This window comes from Onychomys torridus, chromosome 2 (genome assembly GCF_903995425.1).
Source record: "Onychomys torridus chromosome 2, mOncTor1.1, whole genome shotgun sequence".
In the NCBI taxonomy this organism is placed as follows: Eukaryota; Metazoa; Chordata; class Mammalia; order Rodentia; family Cricetidae; genus Onychomys; species Onychomys torridus.
This window is the reverse complement of record NC_050444.1, coordinates 7,323,073-7,340,099: the sequence shown is the minus strand read 5'-3', so window position 1 is coordinate 7,340,099 and position 17,027 is coordinate 7,323,073.

Sequence of the window (17,027 nt, the reverse complement as noted above, 5' to 3'; positions counted from 1 at the left end):
CCATTAGCATGCATTTTGCCCAGTTGAGATAACTCTGAGACTTCCAGTTTAAATTTAATTGGACAAGGTAAATTAATTGGCATTGTAAATCAAGTGAATATTTTATTGTTGCTCAGTAGGAAAATTTTCCAGCCTACTCAGCCTATAGATCAACAGGCTTTTTGCAAAGTGTTGATACAAAATGGCAGCCTTGTCACTGTTAAAGCTAAGGACTACTGTTCACTGAGAGCAGGAACAGGGTGACACAGACACTAGGGTAATGCATCAATGACAATCTGCCTCATCACTACCAAAGCACCCACAGTTTCCCTCTTCCAAGTACACACAGAGCTTTGTTTGCTGGGTGTCACTCTGATTGTCTTGTCAGAGTGGAAGGAGAACCCAGGGCAACTAGGTGTGAGGATGCTTGGTTTTTGTCAAATCTTATGTAAAAATGCTTTTCCTTGTGTGCAAAAGTAGATTTATTCTTATCAAGTGTAATTCTAAGAATTTGTCCAGCCTTCTACAGTATGCTATGTACCTCTTCCTCTCAAACAATAACAAATTGATCAGAAATGAGTTGGCTACACCATTCTTAAATGGTGTAAGTTTATGCTGTCTCATCACAGAGCTTTGGCAGAGACTTTGCTGTATCCCAGACTACTGTCCAAAAGATGTTTGAGAAAGCCATGGTCACAGCAGCTTCTCCTTCCCAGTACCTGTCTGCAGGATCACAGAGCGCCTAAGCCATCTGTGAGCTGTTAAATCGTCTGCTATGTGCTTTCCTCAGAATAAGAAGTCTCCTAATTCAGCAGTGTGTTTATACTCAAATGAAGATGGAAAGAATGAGCATTTCTGGAAGAGTAATTATTTATACTTAAATAAGACAATCTCACAGGAAATGAAGTTCTATAATTTCCATGTTTAGAGAACAAATTTTTCATCAGGAACATTTGTGAAATTTGGGCTTGAGATAATGTCTTATTCAAAGCCCAAAAATGTAAAACAAGAACAGAAAGCCACAGTCAGGGGAAAATCTATTATTTTTAGAAGACACACTTCTACCTAGAAGAAAAAATACATATTCAGGTCACAAGGAAAACGGTCCTCTGAGGAAGTTTTGCAGCCAGGTGAATGTCCTCTGTGCCTCTCTATACTGTGAATTTTCTGTTATTTCTTCCAGAACAAGTGTTAATTTCATCTGAGCAAGAGAAAGCACATTTCATCCCCCATTTATGTGACATACCTCACTCTCAGATTAGGTCTCAGAGAAGCTAGTGACATATAAGGAACCACTGAATTTAATCTGTACAGTGAGTTTTTTAAGATGGTACTTCTTTTTTCCAGGAAGACAGGATCCCGTAGGCTGGGGCTGGTGCCTGCCTGGGTTTTGTTCCCTTTCATTGGTGAGAAAGAGACAGAGACCACAAGCAAGAAAACCAGACAAGCACGGCCACTGGGGTTTTGGGGGTGGTCTTTACTTCATCTGCTGGGTCTTTTCTAACTACTACAAAATGTCTATTCTAGAAAAATTCTTAAACCCCACCTATATGTTTTTATAAATTTCAGAACTAGTTTTTTAATGTCTTCTTAAATTTTAACTTTTATCACTTTTGTTCATTTGACATTCGTCTACTTTCATCACTTTCCAAAAAGTAACCAGAAAGAAAAGAGGGCCACTGGAGAAAAGGAGGCCCTCAGTGTTGGCAGCTGAGCACCAAGGGCTAGCTACAAATAAACATCAAAAATCAAAAAGAAAAACTTCTTTCGTTCTCTGATTCCTGGGAGCAAGCAAAAAGACTGTGAGGTAATCAGATCCATAATTCTGGATACAGGGAATTTTTTTCTTTGAAAATCCTCTATTCAGAATAATGTATTTCAATGAAAGATAATTCTTTAAACCATGTATTTCTATAGCTCTCATGGAGTATCTTATCTAGTTAAATGAGCTTAAAATTAGGTAATAAATAATTCGGTTGCCTTTTGTTCAATTCTAAAAACAATGATAAAACTGTGGGAGTTTCCACTTCTTTTTCTAACATTTTCAACAATAACAGTTTAAAAGTTGACCAATCCATAAAATTGAGTTTAACAATTAAAGAAGTTCTATACGTTTTCATATGTAAACATACAATCTTTCTCATGAATAGGAATAATTTTTAAATTAGTTTTTTGTTTTGTTTTGTTCTTGTTTTTGTTTTTGTTTTTAGTCTAGAGAGTTGTTTCTGAGGTTAGGAGCATATAGTGTTGTTGTGGAGAATCTGAGTTTAGTTCCTAGCACGCAGACCAGGCTGCTCATAACTCCATGTAATTCCAGCTCCAGGGAAATCAGATGCCTCTGTCCTCTGTGGCCACCCACATGTACACACACACACACACACACACACACACACACTAAAGTGAATCTTTAAGGAAAATGACTTGTTTTTCAAATAAAATCTGAAATAAAATTTGTATGGTAGGGGACTAGAAATAATTAGGAAAGATGCTTCTAATTATGAAAGATTATTAACAGAAGTTTTCTGTGATTTTAACATTCTATATATGGTCTTAATCTAAGATGGAGTAAAATCTAATTTCCAAAGATTTCTTCCAAAGCTTTAGCTTAATGATACATGGCACTGAATTCCATCAGTGCTAACTGACATAGCCTAGTGTCCTGTTATTGCACTGGGTGCTGGTTGGGTGCTGGCTTACATTGCAGCTGTACAGCTGTCCTGAGCCCATTAAGTTCAAGCCCCTCTGTCCTCCTCTGCACCAGGGCATATGAAGAGCTATGTGCAGTGGTTGTCACTATGATAAAATGACGTAATGAAATGAATCGTATCCTCGACAGGGAAAGTGCTTAATGAATGTTATCCGCTACTTGGGGAAAACTCGCTTGTCTGTGTGTTTGTAGATCTGAGAACTGTAAAGAGATGGTGAAGTGACTGTTTGTTTTTCTCCATGCTGCTGAGAGTTGTTGAGGTTCTAAGTGCCTCCAAATGTTCATTACAGCCATGGGAATTATGAACACTCATTTCTGCCTAACTTTTACAAATCTCCTCTACTATTGCAGTGTTTAAGTCACAGAAAATATGTAATATTTTTCTTTATCCCAAAGGATTAACAATTCATAAGTAGAAACCTCTACACATATGCATGTGTGTGTAAAGTTGTGATGTCCAGGATGCTGCATTCATTGCATTGGAGTTCCTGTGTCACTGATGAGGGTGGAGATGAAGGTCACAGCCACACACAATGCCGGTGCAGTCTCTGGAGTAGTATTACACTCCACTCTGCCCTGTTGCTGAGTTTCCTCTATACTCCATTCCATGGGTTATTTCACTGATCTACAAATACTTATTATTCAATGTGCTAACTTCGCTTATGTATCGGAGAAAAAGGTGAACTGGAAAAGAAAGAACAGTGGACTGAAAAGGCTTATTTATGTTTGTTAACTTTAAAACTATTAAGTACTCAGTGGAAAATGCTACAGGTCATCCTTATGGTTTTATGCATAAATACACACACACACACACACACACACACACACACACACACACTCCAAAATGTAGTGCTGTGCCACACTACAGTGGGCTAAGTTGCTGACTGTCAAATGGTAGGTGAGATCCTTAAGGAATCTAGAACAAAGTTAGCTTCGCGATTCATTCAGGCTTTTCTGACCTGCTGCTGCTGAGGCATCTAATGAATACAGCTAGTGAGGGTGAGATGACAGCAGGAAGAGGCTAATTAAACACTTCTGAGGGAACAGTACTGAAAAGGAGGCCATCTGCTTGATTGTCACAGTGGGCAGCACAGAGTGCTAAAATACTCTGAACACAAGGAAGCCAGGAGGGGAAACAGGAAAAATGTGCCAAGCATGACATCCAACTTTGTCTTCTCACTTGTCAACAGAGCAGAAACATTTCTATTGACCCAAAGATCTCTTTAAGAAGCAGCCAAAGCTCTACAGAAGTCTGTGCTGTGTGTGGTGGAGATCAGCTCTGTAGTGCAGGGGCATCATCTTTAAAACAGGGCATTGTTCAGGGAGATACTCTCACTGAGGGTGCAATCCAATCCAATCCAACCCACTGTTTCATTTGACTTCAGGACCTTATAGTTCAAAGTATTAGTTGAAATTGTCTATGAACACAAGTTTTCAAGTTTATCCAGTTCTTGAACAATGTCTCTGATTACAAGCAATAGAAACTGATTCACTAATTAAGGGTGAGGGGATGATAACAAAATAGAAGATCAAATAATTAGACAGGAAAACATCTTTGATGTTAAGCTGTCAAGAGTATATGGAACCCCATAGTGCAGATCGAGCACCCACAAAGACAGCTGCTCTCCTTCATACCCAACTCCTCCAGATATGGGTTCCAGCTGCAGAAAAATTCATCAGCAATTGGCATGCACCCCAAAACAGAAACCTCAAGGAGAGCCTCATGTTTCTCATCTGCACTGCATGGCACATGAAAATTATGTTTTCATGATCCTGGGTGAGGTTGTGGGTACTTAAATTTTTCCAGAGAGTTCTAAGAAGATGTGGTAGATGGAATGCAAGGCATCTAATACAGCAGCCATCTAATCTGTCATACCAAATGAAACTTCTCAGGGTAGGTAAAGGGATCTGTTAAATAATTATCCACCCACAGAGATGTGAGCCTCAACACCTCCAATGGAAGTTAGCAGGGGTGTGGTAAAGTGACAAGTACCTAATGTGCATTTCCCTAGCTTGTTAGCATCCAAGTCAAAGGTTCTAAATTTTGCCAAGAAACTTAATTTGTGTGCTCATCACACACACACATGCTTGCTCTCTCTTTCTCTCTCTCTCTCTCTCTCTCTCTCTCTCTCTCTCTCTTTCTCCCCCTGTCCCCCTCTTCCTCTCCTCCTCCCTCTCTCTCTCTCTCCCTCTCCCTCTCTCTCAGTGAAACGTGATTTTATTTGTATGTTAATAAATAAAGTTGCCTGGGGATCAGAGCTAATAGCAAGCCATAGCAGAAGCCAGGGAATGATGGCACACACCTTTAATCCAGATCACATGACACAGATCTCTGTGTGTTCAAGGATACAGCCAGCATGGAGACACACGCCTTTAATCTCAATACCAACCATAGAAGACCTGGAGGTCTGTATAGATAGGCAGTGACGAAGAAGTCATATGGTTGGGTTTACAACCAATGAGAAGGCAGAACAGAAAGTCAACAAAAAGACAGATACACAGGAAGTAGTTCTCTTGCTGAGGGGAAGGATAGCAGCAGCAGGAAGGGTAAGAAGGCAGTTTTAAGTCTCAGCTCTCAGGTACTGCTCTGACCTCTTGTGCTTTTAACTCTGCATTTGGCTCTGTGTTTCTTGTTTAATAAGACTGTTCATCTTCACACACTCGCTCTCTCCCCTTGGCACATACATACACACATCAAGAACTGCTTAATTATGATATTAATTGTTGTGGACGTTTTATGTTAAATGGATTTATGGTCCTCAAGTATGCAAGCTTTCAAAATTGAAAACTTAGGAAAATGCCCAAAGCTACAACTTTTAAAGTTCTAACTCTTTATTATTGTTATCATCGTCATCATCATCATCATCATCATTTTTTTTGGCTTGTGTTTGTGTGTGTTCCTAATTATATCATGACAATTATCTTTTTTTGTTTTTCTTTTGCTTTTTTTCAAGACAGAATTTCTCTGTATAGTTTTGGTGCCTGTCCTAGATCTCACTCTCTAGACCATGCTGGCCTTGAACTCTCTGAGATCTCCCTGGCTCTGCCTCCTGAGTGCTGGGATTAAAGGCATGTGCCACCACTGCTTGATGACTATTATCTTTAAGTACAGATAATTAGACTCTTTTATCAATTGATAATCATTTGGTCAAATTTTATCTTTAGCTTTTCCAAGTCTTTTGTCCTCCACAGTTTTGATATTTCTTCAAGATTTACAGTCAACTTCTTAAAAATAATTCTAACAAGGACTTTTAAAATAAATTTTCTTAAAATATTTACTCTTATGGGTTGTTTTGTATTGTACTTATAAAACTATGGAACTATTGTCTGAGATATTCTGCAGAAGAATAAGTTTTTACAAAAGGACCTAAACACTATTCTTTGAGATGTTAATGCATCACCAACAGAACAGACAGAATTAAAGTTGGGAATGGACTCCAGGTTACTCAACCTAAGGGCACTCCTTCTATTCCTTTTAGTTACTCTAGTGTGATTAAAAAAAAAAGAGGGTGGAAAATTAGCACTAACTTTTTTGAGAATTAGTAAAAATTATGGCTTGACAATTTCAAGAATTTATACAACACATTAAAATCAATTCTTTCTCTTCCAACTCCTTCCGTACCACCACATTTCCCTTTTAATTTCATGTACACTCTTTGTAGCTGAGTCCTCTTAGTACTGCCTTCATGCACATTACTGGAATATGAGCAAACTACCAGGGGCTGTATCCCTAAAGAAATCGAGTCTCCCTTCCCCAGTAGCCATCAATTGCCAACAGCAAGTCACCCAGGAGTGGTGTTTCCTGAGCACCTCCCCAGCCCATATCAGAATTTTGGCTGGATTAATATTGTACAGGTCTTGTGCATGCTGTACAGATAAAAAGTTAATGTATACAACAGGTCTGTCATGTCTGGAAAACATTTTTTTGCAGCAGTCATCTATAAATTCTTAGAATCTTTCTTGCCTCTTCTTTGTTGACCCCTGAGCACTGGAAAAAGGCATATTATAGATAAATTTCTAAACAGTCTTAGTAAATAAGAAACATAGAGCCAAATACAGAGGAAATAGGCAAAGAGATCAGAGCAATAGCCATGACTAATTTTAGCTTACCACCAGAAGTAGCTTCCCCAGAGAGAGAGCTTCTTCCTTCTGACATGTCTTTTTATTGCCTTTCTGTTCTGCTTTCTCATTGGCTGTAAACCCAACCATATGACTTTCTCATCAGTGCCTGTCTATACAGACCTCCAAGTCTCTATGGTTGGTACTAGGATTAAAGGCTGCTGTTTAAGAGACTCTGTCTGCCATGTGATTGGATTAAGGGTGTGTGCTACTACCACCTAACTCCTGCTTATGGCTTGCTTGGACCTCTGATGTCCAAGCAACTTCACTTATTAACATACAAACAAAATCACATTTCAGCACAAATAAAATATCACCATAGCATATATCATCATCCCATTTACAACTGCACAATACACAGTCTCTTATTCTATGTACTTTTACCAGTTGTGAGTCTCTGTACCAATTGCTATCAACTGCAAAAAAAAATTTCTCCAATGAGGGTTGAATGCTGCACTACTCTATGGAAAGGAATATAAAGTATTTAGAAACTAGTTTGATACTATGTCCACTTAGCAGTATAATAGTAATAGGTTCTTCCCTGAGGCATATGGCCTATCCTACCATGGGTTCTTGGCCAAGGTAACAGTAACATGTGGTGATATATTATTTACCCCAATAAAGCTTACCTGGGGATTAGAGGACAGAGCCAGCCACTAAATTAGTCATAGAGGTCAGGCAGTGGTGGTACACACCTTTAATCCTATCACTTAGGAGGTAGAGGTCCTTCTAGATCTCTGTGAGTTCAAGGCCACACTGGGATACATGAGAGAAACAGAGCCAGGCAGTGGTGACACATGCCTTTAATCCCAGGAAGTAATATAGCAGGACACAGAAAGGTATATATATATAAGGTGTGAGGAATTAGGAACTCGCTCTTTTGAGGCTGACGATTTCGTAGAGATAAGCTAGTGGCTGGCTGTTCTGCTTCTCTGATCCCCAGGTAAGCTTTATGGGGGTATACAATACATCACCACAGTAACAGGCATGAATTCTATCTTGTGGAGCAGGCTTATCATCCAATCAGAATTTGGTTGGCTACTCTCCTAAACATTCATGCTCTTACTGTTCTACTGGGCATATCTTGCAAGGGTGATCATTATTATAGCTCAGGAGTTCACAGCTGGTAAATAACTATTGCTTACTTTTCTCCTCTAGTAGTGTTTATAGCACCTTCTGGAACTATGAAAACTAGCTAGCAGGAGTAAAGATTTCAGGTCAAGTACGTGTGTCTTCAGCAATAGGGACTTCATCAATTTCTGAAAGGTAACCAAGGGCAATGTTATAGGAGGATCAAAAGGATTTTAACAAGACTTGATGCTAGGATTTTTGTGTAATAGTGTGTGGTGTTTGGTAGAGACTATCCCTCCATACAAGGCAAGTGCATTTAAAGTCATTTTATATATTTTGTCTAAATATTCACACATATTTGTATATGAAATTCATAAGATAGGTTTCCATATCAATTTTTCAGAGATCTTTAGTGTGAGTTATCATTTCCTATGCCCTCTCTACCCTTCCTTCCTTTTCTCCACCTCACTTAATTCTTTCTAATTCATCTTTCCTCTTGGCACTGATGTTTTATTATTTTCCTTACCTTAAAACTCCACATGTCTCTTAACAGTTTCCTAAATTATACTTGTACACCACCTTAAAGATATGCATCTGAAGATTCAAAGTGAGGATATACATATGAGACAGACCATATAATATTTGTCTATCTGGGTCTAAGTTACCTTATTCAGAATTATTATATCTTGTACTATCCATTTACCTATAAATTTCTTAATTCAGTTCTCTTACACCCAAACAAAATGACATTCCATAAATGTACTACAATTTTATTACCCATTCATCATTTGACAAAGATTTAAGGTATTTCCATTTCCTAGGTCTCATGAATAGGGCAGCAACATGCATGGATGAGCAACTATGTCTGTAGTAGGAGAGAGTCCTTTGGGTATATGCCTAGGAGAGGTTATAGCTGTATCATATGGTATGTGTATATATATGAACTTTTGAAGAACTTCCCTATTAATTTCTAAAATACCAACAGCAAGTGTTTCCCTTTCCTCAGATCTAGGCCAGCATTTCTCATCAGTTTTGCTTACCTTAGTCATCCTGACTGGAATAAGATGAAAACTTAAAGTAGTTTTAATTTTTGTTTCCCCGATATTTCCTAGATATTTATATTTTTTTTGAGAGCTCTCTGTTCAGTAGCTTATTTTTAATCAAGTGTTTTATTGGTGTTTGGTTTCTTAAATTACTTATGCTAGCATTAATTCTCTGTCATATGTACAGGGGGGAAAAAGATGCTTTCCCTTTTGTAGATTGCCTCTTCACTTGATTGATAGTGTACTTTGCGGTACAGAACCAATTTAGTTTCATGTGGTCCCATTTGTGAATTGTTCATCTTGATTCCATGCTACTAAAATCCTATTTAGAAAGTCCTTCCATTTACCTACCGGTTTAAGCAAACTTATTACTTTTTCCTCAAGCTGACCAGGGTATCAGGTCTTGTGTTGATGTGTTTATACATCTGGAGATGAGTTTTGCATGGAGTAAGGAATAAATACCTGGTTTCATTCTTCTATATACATGTAGCTAGTCAGTTTGTTCAGCACCATTGCTTTTCTCTAATGTATATTTTTGGACTCTTTGTCAAAATTCATGTGGCTATATATGGGTTCTTAATTCTATTTCATTGATCAATATTTCTGTTTTAATGACAGTAATATATAATAATAGACATGTATTTAACTTGAAATCAGAAATGGTGATACCTCCAAAATTGATTTTATTTTTCAGGATTGTTTTGACTATCGTGGGTCTTTTGTGCTTCCATAAGAATTTTAAGATTTTTTTCAATTTCTGTGAAAACAAAAGAGTTCAAATTCTGATAAAATTGTATTAATTCTGAAGATTGATCTTGTTAAGATGGCCATTTTTCAATATTAATCCTACCAATCTATGATTATGATAGGTCTTTCCACCTTCTAGTATCTTCTTAAATTTTATCTTTAATGTTTTGAAGTTTTCATTATACAAGCCTTTCACTTCCTTTGTTGACCTGGACCAGTGGGCCATTCTTCAGGGACAAGTTCTTGAGCAGGAGAACATAGGATGGGGAAAATAAAGAAGACAGGAACGTTGGAGTATGAGGTCTGACACAAGCTGATGGCTCATGCCAAGCAAGTTTATGAAGAACTACAGCATCTTATATACAGTTGTGGAGAGGGGGGCATTTGGAAGAGAGTCAGGAGAAAGCTATCATACAATGGGATAAAGTTAGCAGGAAGCTAATCAATCAATGATGCTCAAAGGGAACACAGGATATCTCATGTATGCCACAGGCTGATTTCTCAGTGGCCTTGGGACTGATAATGCATGTCTCTTCAGGGAGAAAAGTCGAGTTTCTGGAAACAGAAATTTTAACTCTTTGGAGGTCTTAACCCCAGCCACAGACTAGATCTTGTCAAGTTTGTCTCTGGTCAAGAATACAGAAATACCATTTGTTTTGTCCTTTAATCAAGGCCTCTGGAAAAGCCTTGGATTGGACTGTCTCCCAACACTTTGTTATGTTTATTCCAAGATATTTAATTAATTAATTAATTAAATTATTTATTTATTTATTTATTTATTTATTTATGTGAGGTTGTTATAAATAAGGATGTTTCTCTGATTTCACCTCAATTTGTTTGCCATTGATAACAAAGCTACTGATCTTGTGTATGTGTTAATTTTGTATTTTACCACCTTGTTGAATGTGTTCTTTAACTCTAAATTTTTGTTGGTAGATTATATAAGGTATTTTATGTGTAGATTCATATCACCTACAAATAAGGATATTGACCATTTCCTATTTGCATCTCTTTTTCTTGTATTATTTTTCTGACTAAAACTGCAATCATTATATTAAACAGGAGTAGAGAGACTAGACATCCTTGTTATATACATCAAAAAGTGCCAAGGTTTTCTCTGTTTAACATGATGTTAGCTATGGACTTGCTGTATATTACTATTGCTTTTATTAAGTTGAGTATGTTGTCTATATTCCTCATCTCTCTAAGTAAGACTTTAGTCATGAAATTATTTTGTCAAAGGCCTTTTCTGTATCTGCTGACTTGATCAAATGGTCTTATTATCTGGTACGTTATGTGGTAGATAATATTGATTTATGAATGTTGAAACATTCCTACAACTCTTAGATAAAGTCAAATTGATGTTAGTGGGTGATCCTTTTGGTCTTTTCCTTTATTTATAGGCACATTATTGAGAACTTTTGCATCTATGTCCATCAGACAGATTGCTAGATAATTTTTCTGTTCTATCTTCATCCAGCATAAGTATCAGTATAATGTTTAATTCATAAAAATAATTTGGAAAAAGGTTTTATTTTTCTACTTTGTGAAATAGTTGTTTGACAATCATCAATTTTAGTTCTTTTGAAGTTTAATAAAATTCTGTGGTGAATCCACTTGGAACTGGACTCTTTTGATGGGAAATGTTTTTAGTTTTCATTTGATTTTTGTTTTTGTTTTGCTCTTTTAATATCATTTTTGGTGGTGTATCTGTTTAAATATTTTATCTCTTCTTGTTTTAACTTTGCCAAGTCATATACATTGATAATCTGTTCATTTCTTTACAGGTTTCCAATTTGGTGGAATAAAGGTTTTAGAAGTACACCATTGCTCTCCTCTGGATTTCACTGATACCTATTTTTCATCTGTTTTCTTTTTCATCTCGAATCATTTGGGTCTTCTCTCTTTCTTTTGTTAATTTAGCTAAATCAATCTGTTATAATAGTTAATATCAAAGAATGAACTCTTCATTTCATTGATTTATTTTTTCTCATGTCTATTTTATTAATTTCTTTTTTGTTGTTGATTATTTCTTTCCATTTATTCTTTTAAGATGTTGTTTCTTTTTGCTATTTCAAGGCCTTAAACTACACCATTAAGTTGTTAATTTGCATTCTCTGTGCTTTTTTTAACAGGCATTTAGAGCTATAAACTTTCCTCTCAGGGGTATCTTTATTATATATCCCATAGATTTTGCTACATTGCATTTTAATTTTTATTCAGTACTAGGGATTTTAAAATTTGCTTTTTATTCCTTCAGTGATTCATAACAATTCCATAGTGTGTTGATCAACCTCCATAACTATGTGTATTTTCTTTAGTTTCCCTTGTGGTTGATATCTAGCCTTATTCCACGGTGGGAAGATAAAATGCAAGGAATTGCTTCAGCTTTCCTGCATTTATTGAGAAAAGCTTTCTGTCCCAACATATAGTCTGTTTAATGAAAGTTCCACAGGTTGCTGAAAAGAATGTGTACTCTGTTGTGTTTTGAAGGAATGTCCTGTAAACATCTGTTAGATCCATTTTACAAATAATTTCATTTAGCCCTAATATTCCTTTGCTGATTTCTGTCTGAATAATTTGTCCATTTGTAAAAGTGGGGTATTGAAGTAACCCACTATTAATGTGTTTGGGCTGATCTATTGCTTTATGTTTAATATTGTTTATAAAGGACTATTGGGGTCCAGCGCCTCAATAGCCCTCTCCCAGGGTCTGGGAAAAATCTACAACCAGTCAATAATCTAATCTTTGAAGATATTAAATGAATGTATGTACACGAAATTCTTAGTTCATTCACATTATTTTATTTCTCTCTACATGGCTTCTATTCTGCTCTCTTAGTTCCTTTCTTGCCTGGTTCTATCTACATCTTTCTATTTCTCTCTAAGGGCTATCTTAATTCCGTCATCTTAGTTCTTCCCTATCTTGGTCTTTCTCATCTTCTTCTTACACACCTTGTTCTTCCTCATTTGGCTCTTCTTCATCTTCCATCTTGCCCTTCTAGTTCTCTCTCTAACTCTCCAGTAACATCCTCCCAGTCTCTGAGATTTACAGATATATATCCACGTAATAGCAATGCTCTGGCTGAGGCAAGGTCACCAGGCTTTAATTCTTAGAGGGACATCAAGGCAGATAAGAGTTTTCCTCAGGCAGTGACTGTCAGGCTTTCTTTTCCAACCCAAAAGGGGAGTGGTTAAAGGAGGAGGTCAAATAAGAACTTAAATCAGTTAATATTTCAGAAAAGGGGAATTTATGTGCTCAAACTACATTTCTAGGAGTGGTTCGGTAAAATGTTAGTATAAGTCATGAGTAAAATAAAGCTGCTTATATTTCTTTAGGGCTTGAACTGTCTTAGTCACTCAGCTGTGTCAGGCAGGGATCTCTAGGTAGCCATGTCACAGCTTGATGTATCTGGTGTGCAAAATACCCTTTTGTTCTAAGTTAAATGACAAAAGGGAAGTTCTGGAGATATTGATGAGTTTGTAGAGGAAGGTCTGAGCTTAATTTGCACAGGAAACAAAGCTATATACCTATCACCCCCTGACCTAGGCAGTGTCTCCATATGGATATTTACCTTAATTCAAGAGATCAGATTTAGATGTGATAAGCTTACTCTGTCTGTGTTTGACCTTTGATGCCTGAGAGGAGTTTCAGATAAAATTCACTGTAGATGTTCTTGGAAGCACACACTGCACACAAGAAACTCATTGCAGGAACTGGCTAATATATGTACAAAAGCTAAGTATTACTAAGACTCACTAAGCTTTGGCTTGACCAAAAAGTCCTTGATCAGGTAGTAGCTTTTGTCTTTTTTAGTAGCTGATTTCCCACTACACATTCCTGTGACTTGCAGCAAATGTCCCCATGATGGATCATTCCCCTGGTAAGTAAGAAGTGACATATCACTTTTGATGGATTTTGGTTCGATGTCTTTTTTGTAAGATAATAGGATAGTGGTACCCACTTGTTTCCATTTGCTTAGAATAGCATTGCTCACCTTTCACTTTTAGTGTAGCATTTATCTTCTATGGTGGGTTGTACTTCTTGGAAGTAGCAAGATAATAAATCTTATTCTTTCAATCCAGTCTGTTCCTCTAATCTTTAACTGGGCAGCTGAGACTATTAATATTCAAAGTTATTATTAAAAATACATATTAACTTCTTTGATTTTTTTCATTTCATGATGTTTGTTTTCTTAGTCCTCTTTTGTTTAATTACTGATCTAACATTATTGTTATTTTTTCCATTATTACTTGGATACCCTTGTTGTTTCCTTCTTTCCTTCCTTCCTTCCTTCCTTCCTTCCTTCCTTCCTTCCTTTCTCTTTTTCTTTTTTCTTTCTTTTAGTTTGAAGTATTCATTACAGTATCCTCTTTGTTGGGCTGGCTTGGTAGCCATAAATTCCATTAGCCTGATTTTATTTACTGTTAGTTATTTGGCGCTCTTACCCTGTGAGAAAATGTCCCAAACACGACAAGACTACAGAAGAGGTTTTTATTGAAAGAAGGTAGAAGGCATGACAGGCCTGTGGGAAACACACCTGGTCAAGAGAAAAGGAAAAGAGAGGAGAAGAAGAGAAGAGAAGAGACCAGTGTAAAAATGGCACCGGCTTTTTAAAGAGTGGGCCATGCATGTGTACAGGAACGCATGTGGCTACTCCACGCATGTGTGTAGATTACATGGCTGTGTGTGCTTGCAAAGCCAATGAGTCCTAGTTACACAAGATGTTTTGACCCGGAAATGGCTATTTTGAACAGGAAATAACTAGGCGGTCCACCAGGCAAGCCCAACTGTGTGGGCATGTTGTGACTTCCTATCATTCCTGACTTGTTTTTCCTCTAAAAGAAAAAAAATGTGGATGAGTGGGTGTGGGGCACCATTTCTCTCAAAGACTGCTTTAGGCTTAATGGTGGGCCTCAATCGGTTCTTGGGGGGAAATGGGGAAGCTGGCTCCTGAAGTCCTGCAGCTGTATCCATCCTTCATGGTGTGGCTGGTCCTGGGATGAAGTTCTGCCATGCCTTGTCCTGCAGCTGTCCGTCCTTCATGGTGTGGCTGGGAACCTTCTGTCTGACAAGACACTGGTGACATAAAAAGCTTAGAGAAAAGACTCCTTATTTTATTTTTTGGAGTTGACATTTATCTGAGGTAGATCTGGCCTGTCTGGATGGAGACATGTTAAAAAGGTGGCTGTGATAAAATTAATAATTATTATGTTTTAGTACTCTTGCTTAATTTTTACCTGTGACAAGCCTTATTTAAGGTAGTTTATTTAAGGCACCTATTTGTTTTATTAGTTTAGCATTTAGGAAACACAGGTGATCAGTTGCTGAGTATTGGATAGTGATAGACTGTTATTTTTTGAACTTATTTTTTGAATTAGCGACAAGGCAAAGACCATGGCCTTGTCTGTATGCACATGAAAAACACAGGTGGTAACTTTAAAGTGAGACAATGAGCTCTTATCTTAGTTGGAAATCTTTCTCATTAAGTAACTCTGAAAGTACATTTAAATCTAGTGACGTAAATAAGGCTGTCCTCTGTTCCCAACATTAGAAAGGAGGAGTGACATCCTAAAAATCCCAGGACTGAGTCAATGGCTCTGGTGTCCAGAAGGAAAGAAACTGATCGCTTCCCTGCTGAGTTCTGGGTTCCCTGCTGTGTCTGTAGCCAAGCCTAGGTCTGCTGGAGGTCTTAGCTTGATGTACCCATTTGTCTTGGTGCCTGGGGGCAGTCAGCTGACTAGTTGTCTTTCTAGGCAGCACCTTTAACAAGGCTGTTGTTGGCCTGGCAGGGCATTTGCTAGCCAGTGGCCTTTTTCACTTAAAACAGGGACCCAACAGCTTTTCCGAATCAGCGAGTGCCAGCATTTGGCAACTTTTTTTTCCGGGCTTTTATCTCTTCCCGGCACACCTTAAATGCCACAGATGACTCTTTTGCCTGTGGGGTCAGGAGCCTTGCTCTCCAGATACTTAACTTTAGCTGGGAACAAGAGATGGATTTTAATGTGTGTCTTGAATTTTTCCTGATGATTGGTGGCTTAGGTACAGCTTTTGGAAGATCTGCCAATAGGCAGACTGTAAACCAATCCTTTTGGAAGACTTGCCTGAGGCTATAAGCTGATTCTTTTGGCTTAGGAGCCATCCTGATTATTGTCAACTTAATTGTTTAGATTTCAGCTGCTTTTAGACCCGCCTGTGGTTCTCAAGGCAGTTTGAGAATGAGTGGGTGGAGTTAAGGTGAGTTAGGGCGAAATCTTAGAAACCCCCAAGCCGCGCATTTGAGTCAGACAGACAAGGTTGCATGTGGCCGACACAGAAGTGGGAAAGAAAAGAAAGGGTTTAGAGCTTTAGCAGAAAGCTTGGAGATAAAGCAACTCTTATTTTCCCGTTCGCCGGCTGAAGTTCCCGCCACTCTGTTACATGGTCAGGTTTACTGGTACCACAAAGCTGTTAATTGGCCAAATTTAAAGTTACCAGCCCCATCCACCAATGTAAGTGGGTGGTATCCACTCCTTTGTCCCATGGCTGTAGCTGAGTGGAAAATAAAAAATGGAAAAAAAAGAAAAAAAAAAAAACAGGATCAGACTTCAAATCAGGCATTTAGAGAACGAAGTAAGATCTAAGATCAGCTCAAGTCCACCCAACCCCCAACCCCCCACCCCCCACCCCCATCAAGGGATGGGAAGAGCTGCGACTGTGCTGCCATTGGTCCACCTGGTAGACCCCAGACAACATTTTTGCTCCTTCTTGTCAGGAGCAAAAATGTGCCTGCTGTTGCCAGCACAGCCTGAGGACATCCCCGGGGTGTCCATTGCAAAAATATCAGACTACAGCTATGAGAACAGCAGACTCACTGTGAAAAATCATGGCAGTATCAGTAGTGGAAAGCTGCACATCTCATGGCTGGCCACCACCTGTGGCAGCCAGCTGGAGGTGCATGCTGGTTGGCGGAAGAATCACAAGCCATGGTTACCTTTCTAGAGCTTTATTGAGAGAGAGAGTGAGAGACAGAGACAGAGAGACTGCACAGAGGGAAGAGAGAAGGGGGAATGAAAATTGGAGCCAGAGCAGGGCCTTTGGAAATGGCCTCTGCTGAGGAAGAAGAATCCGGAAGAGGAGCTGAAGGAAGAGATGCTCTAGGAGTAGGAGTGGGAGCCGGAGGTTAGATAGGTGGAGGTTCATTAGCAGCATCTGGAGTCAGAGAGTCTGGAGTCAGAGAATCTTCCGGTTTAGGCATAGCTAGGAGCACATGAGCAGGAGAGAAGGAATCCAGAAGAGACAGTTTAATACTGAGAAAGAAGAAAGCAATGATATAGAGCAACTCTTTCCATTTGCCTGTTCACTGGCCAAAATTAGATAAC